Source organism: Carcharodon carcharias, chromosome 19, assembly GCF_017639515.1.
Source record: "Carcharodon carcharias isolate sCarCar2 chromosome 19, sCarCar2.pri, whole genome shotgun sequence".
Classification (NCBI taxonomy): Eukaryota; Metazoa; Chordata; class Chondrichthyes; order Lamniformes; family Lamnidae; genus Carcharodon; species Carcharodon carcharias.
This window is the reverse complement of record NC_054485.1, coordinates 45,864,066-45,870,332: the sequence shown is the minus strand read 5'-3', so window position 1 is coordinate 45,870,332 and position 6,267 is coordinate 45,864,066. Positions and strand designations below refer to the sequence as shown.

At 41.7% G+C, this 6,267-nt stretch overlaps 1 non-coding gene across 1 annotated transcript; it reads left to right on the top strand.

The window, feature by feature from the left end:
* Positions 1–5,051: 5,051 nt before the first annotated feature.
* Positions 5,052–5,192, top strand: LOC121292090. The gene has a single exon (XR_005946191.1). It is a non-coding gene; the product is annotated as a U4 spliceosomal RNA (small nuclear RNA).
* The last annotated feature ends 1,075 nt before the right edge of the window (positions 5,193–6,267 follow it).

The following is a 6,267-nucleotide window of genomic DNA, read 5'->3' as shown; positions in this document are numbered from 1 at the left end:
GCTGCCATCTCATTGAATTCTGCAGGCTTTAAAAATTGAAAAAGCAGCACGTGGCAAAGACATGCAGAAAGAATGGAAGATGTAGAGGGGAATTACAAGGAAGAGCGAGAACTGGTAGCGAGAAATCAGGTGATGCAGAGGCCACAAGAAAAGAGTGAAAGGGGTAGTTCGAAAGAGTGGGAGAGGGCATAAGTGGGAAAGATGCAGCTAGAAAAAAAGACAAATACCAAAAGGGAGTCAGAAATTATTAGCATATATTGGAAAAGCAACCAGACACTGCAGGAGGAAGGAGCACTTTTAAAGTATCTTTTCTGCAAGTAAAACTATGGGAGATCAATGAATTTGACCCATGCATTTTTTCAACATAATTTAAATGAAATGAAATCTCTCCAGATATTGTCATTTAAAATATCTATTTGGTTCATATGGGGTTTTAAAATGCTTGAATTTAACACTAACAGGATAGTGGGCTAGACTTGGTGGTCAGTATAATTGCATTTTCAATGCGAGTTCTGTGATGCACCAATTTTCGATTTCTTCGTATTGGCTTTCCCCCTGGGAGTATAGCTCAATGTGTGCAGTTGTTTTAGTAAGTGCTAGAATTATAGAGCACTTGGCTTGGCATTGAAACTACATGACAAACACATTTCAGATTTTACTTTTTTCAATAGCTCATTTTGCAGCTCACAAAGCAGAAGGTTTTCCTTTGAAAGCATGCATTCAGCCTTTCTGTGGTTGAACTCAATGGATGCTTGTCTCCTCCCTCAAGTCAGAATTATCAGTGAAGCTGAAGATCACTGTTATGGGAAAACTGTTATTTTTGTTCCTTTTATTTCTTTAAAAAATGTTCAAGTTGTTATTAAACGAAAGGGAAATAAACATATGATTACTATAATTAGTATACGTTTGGTCACTATCACATTACTGTTTGTGGGAGCTTGCTGTGTGCAAGTTTTAGTCTCCTTATTTGAAAAAAATGCAATTGTGTTAGAAGCAGTTCAGAGAAAGTTCACCTGACTCATTCCTGGGATGAGGGGCTTATCTTATGAGGAAATATTCAACAGGTTGGGCCTACACCCATTGGAATTTAAAGGACGAGAGGTAATCTTGTTGAAACATAAAGGATCCTGAGGGGCGAAAACTCAGCAGGTCTGATAGCATCTACAGAGAGAAAGAGGGCAAAATTATCCCCCCATTGGGGGGGAAGTGCGGGGGTGAGCCTGGGCGGGTGGCCATCCGATCAGCACCCCCATTCGGGGGGCGCCGCCATTTTTAATGGGCAGGCCAATTAAGGCCCGCCCAGCGTGACATTCGCAGGAAAGCCCTATATGCTTCCTGTGCAGGCGGTGGGGGGAGGGGGGCTCTTCCTAAAATCGGAAGTGCGCTCCTTTGCGCATGCGCATGAAGGAGCACTCCGGTCTCCCTGAGACTAAGCATTGCCTCAGGGAGATCGGTTCCCAAAGTAAAAAAGTTACTGCAGTGAAAACTTCATTCACCATCCATGTCCCCTCATGTGACAATGTCACATGAGTTGGGACATGGAAATACCGTTAATTAAGTGCCTCTTAATTTTTTGATTCAGCAATGAAACCTCATGTCACCCGTTGTTGAGATTTCATGCTTTTTCAGTTGGCCGCCAGCGCTCCCAACCTGCCCGCCAACCTTAAGGTTGGACGGGCAGGTCCACTAATGAGCTTAATTGAAGGCCTAAACAGGCCTGCTCACTGACCGGAAGATGCTGGCCAGAGTCTTTCCAAATCTGTTTTTCTGTCCACAGATGCTGTTATACCTGCTGAGTTTTTCCAGCATTTTCTGTTTTTGTTTCAGATTTCTAGCATCTGTAGTATTTTGCTTTTATCTTAAGATCCTGAGGGGATTTGATAAGGTAGATAGTGGGAGGATGTTTCCACTTGTGGGAGAGACCAGAACCAGAAGACACAATTTAAGAATAAGAGGTCTACAATTTAAGATGGAGATGAGGAGGAATTCTTTCTCTTAAAGGCCTGTAAGTATGTGGAATTCTCTTCTCCAGAAAGGAGTGAAGGCAGGGTCATTGAATTTATTCAAGGCAGAGTTAGATAGAATTTTGATAGGCAAGGGAGTCAAGAGCTATGGGAGGCAGATGGCAAAGTGGAGTTGAGACCACAAGCAGGTCAACCATGATCGTATTGAATAGTGGAGCAGGGTCGAAGGGCTGAATGGCCTACTCCTGCTCCCAAGTCCTGTGTTCCTATAAGATGCCTTCCTCATTTCAGCAGTGACAAGACTTCAAAAGTAATTAGTTGGCTGTAAAGTGCTTTGGGATCTCTTGAAGTTACAAAAGGCACAACAGAAATGAAAGTCTCATTCTGATCCATATATGTATACATGTGCATGTAATTCAGTGGTACCAGGTGCGATCTATATTTTTCTGAAATGCTATTCAACACTTACAAATTAACCCTGCTCTACCTTTTTTAAAGCAATATTTTGATGTTATTTGCTGTTAAGTTCCTCCCAAAATACATAGATTCTATCTTGGCAGCTTTGACGTTTGATTCCCATCTGTTCATTGAGTCATCTGTTCTCATTAAGGTCTGAATTACCTCATTCTCTAACTTCCTTTCCAAAAATTAGATGAATAATTTTCTACACTTTTCTCACTGCCATTGTTGTTTGCAGGAGGGGTTTGTTGGGTAGCCCTGTCAGGTATGTTATTGAATCGATTGAGGGGTGTAGTATCACTGCATCCCTATAGCCTTCCTGCAAAGATATTAACCATAATCAGTCAAGCATGGAATTTCTGCAGGCACCTTTTGCTACTTTATGATCCAAATTGGGTGGGTGGCTTGCAGGCAATGGAGCCAGGACTGACCTACTATTTGTACCTATCATTTGGCGATTGGGTGATTGAATTTGTTCAATGCAGAATTAGACAGGCTTTTGATAGACAAGAGAGTCAAGGTTTATGGGGGGTGGGGGGGGGGAGGCAGACAATAAAGTGGAGTTGAGATGACTAGATTTTGTTATTATGGGTTTACCTTAGTATTTGTTGGCATCTTACTCGAGATGAGATGTTGCTGGAGCCAATGGACTTTTGTTCAAAACCAATTATTTACATGCTAACTATTTACAAAATTAAATAAAACCAAGACATAGCTGGAACTACTCTCTGAGATGTTTTGCTCATCTCCTCTCAGTAGCTGATATCACTGTGACATAGCTCCTTATGTACTTGTTCAGTAGCTATCAGAGTTAACCCTTTATTCTACTCCTCTGCCTCTGGTTTCATCCCCATATTATTATTTACACATTTCCCTACACTTCCTCTCACAGTTTCTTGCACAGGTGGCATCAATCTCCAACTGTGTTCTTGGCTCTCTTTGAGGACATGTGGGAGGTGTGCTCTCTAGAATCTTCTCTTTGGAAGGCACCAACCTCCTCAGACAGTGACTTCTGATTCTGGTCCTCAGTATAAATGCAATGAACAGAGGCATTCCCCCTCTTCCCTTTTTCATTTGCCTTCTTCTTGATACTTTGGAGAAAGGTTGGATTGCAGGTTACTCTTGTTTGAAAGATTTAAACTTGTTATTACCTGTGGATGTTCATACCACTGTGGAGAGTCTACACACTTCTACTGCTGCAACAAAGTATTATTTAATGCCTCATGCACGAATAAATCAGATGGATGAAGAGAAAGATGAAGAATATTTCAACGAATTACAATTGTCTTGCTAATACTGTTGGAATTTTGTTTTCTTTGGGTAATAGTTCAGCTTGCACGCTCTCTTCGGTGTGAGCTTGTTCCTTAGTGGGCCTGAACATCTCTGGAACTTCATCAGAATGTATAATGCTGTCTTCAAAAATTGGAGCAATGTTCAGGATCCCCTCTTGTGACAAATCATTAATATCAGTGACATCTTGGTTATCACCCTCTTCCACTGTTTCCCAAAAGAGCAAATTAGGGTCCAGAATGTCATCATGCGGTTGGTCACCTTCACCCTTGGTGCACCTGTCTCCCACTTCATCTAGCTTTACCTTGAAGGAAATTGTAATATTTACAGTGTCCTCCTGTGGTCATAGGGATGGGGATATGTCTATGAAGACTGATTCACAGCATCTGAATCAACTTGGGTTTTTTGAACGGAGGTTCTGTAATCGATCTCTCCTCCTGTCTGGTGAACACAGATTTCCTTTAAAATGGCCTAACTGGCCATGCCCATTGGCACTGCACAATTTGAGCAGGGCATTCTTCCCACCTGTGGATCTTCTACCTGCCACAAAGTGAACATTGGAAAATGGCGGTTGGGGCCTTTTCAATGTGTTTCCTTGTTTGCTGCCTTGCTATGTTTGTGGTTTTACAACCCACAAATTGAATGACTTCAGCCAGATGTTCTTGGAAAATTTCCCTCTCATCTCTGACAAAAGCCTTATTCTGTCTTTGCTGTTCAGCCTGGCTGGCCAGTTGTACAGCTTTGCTCAAATTTATATCTTCCTGAGATTGTAAGTATTCAGAGACATTCTCATCTAAAATGCCAATGACTATTTGATCACTAATCAGGTCAACTTTTAGTATTCCATACTCACAATTTGCAGCTAGGCAGTACAATTTGTTAAGGAATGAGTCAAAACCTTCACCCTATTTTTGACTGCGCCAGTTAAATTTCACCCTCTTAATGATAATAGTTAAATGAAGACTGATGTATGAGTCAAAAGCTCTGATCACATCTCTGTAGGAGGCTGGCTTTTTGTTCTCCCCCATTTTGGCTATCACATCATCTGCTATGTGCTCAATAGCATTTAACAAAGTGCTAACGTGATCCTTGTTCTCTTTACTCACAAGACCTGAGGCGTTGCGGTATCAGATGCTTCACACTCAACTCCCCTCAGTGAGTGACATCACTGTGCCATAGCTCCCCACATGCGCAGTAGCTATCATTAGAGCTAACCCTTTATGTTACATAGATCAGCCATAATCTTATTGAATGGTGGAGCAGGCTCGAAGGGCCAAATGGCCTGCTCTTACTACTAAGCTCAATATTCCTGTGTTCCTACGCCACCTGCTGACCATTTTCTGTGTGCATCAACAGTATCGTAGCCGATGAGGTTTAATCGAGACGTGATTATTGCTTATTGAAAACTTTTCCCGATACCCTGCTTTGATGACTTGAAATATAACTGGCAATGGCAATTTTTGACAGTTCCAGTGGGAAAAAAAACACATACAACCTCCAATTATGCTGCCTGATTTAAGCCATTTGCAAAGAGCAATGTCTGATGCAGACAAATTTGTCTTAATTTTTATTATAAATCCTATGGCTTGAGGCCTTTTTACCTTGGTGCTTCCCCTTGGAGCATGCTATGCACTGTGCGAGTTCTTAAACCTATCCTAGTACTTCACCCGGTTGCTGCTTTAATTGCAGAAGCATGTTGGGTGGCTGCCTGTTGTATTCCTATAGGAGCCTCACTGGACTAAGGTGATCCATTTCATGGCAGCTAAATTCTGTGCTGGAAATGTTGTGCGGTCACCTTTTGGCCTTACAAGGGGGCAACAAGTGGGCCCACATGCATTGCCTTCCTTATGCAGATGGTAACATTTGCATTTCCATCTCTGCTTGTCACAAGTACTAAATTCTAACTCCACAGAATCCATGTTTTGTTGCAACACCAACAACAACAACTTATGTTTATGTAGTGCCATTAATGTAATACGTGGCCCTTTGCATGGACATTATAAAGTAAAATTAGACACCGAGACACATAACGTGATATTAGGGCAGTTGTCCAAAAGCTTGCTCAAAGAAGTAGGTTTTAAGGAGTGTCTTAAAGGAAGAAAGAGGCAATAAGTCAGATGGAATGGAGCTCCAGAGCAAAAGCTCTGGGCTCAGTTGGTAGCACTTTTGTCTCTGGGTTCAAGTCCCACTTAAGGACTTGAGTATAAAATTCAAAGCTGACACTCCAGTGAACTATGAAGGGAATATTTCAGTGTTGGAGCTGCTATTTTGGATGAGACTTTAAATTGATGCTCTGTCTTCCCTTTTAGATTGACATAAAATATCCCATGGCACTGTTTCAAAGCAGAAGAGTTACCCCAGGTGTCCTGGCTAATAGTTAGCTCTTACTATTAGTGAGGACTCACTAACTACTAGCGAGGGCTCACTAACTATTATTTGTGTGATGTACATTTGTATGATGATATTTTGGTCACTATCACATCACTGTTTTTGGGCGCTTGCTGTGTACAGATTGACTGCTGTGTTCCTTACCTTCCAACACTGACTACACTTC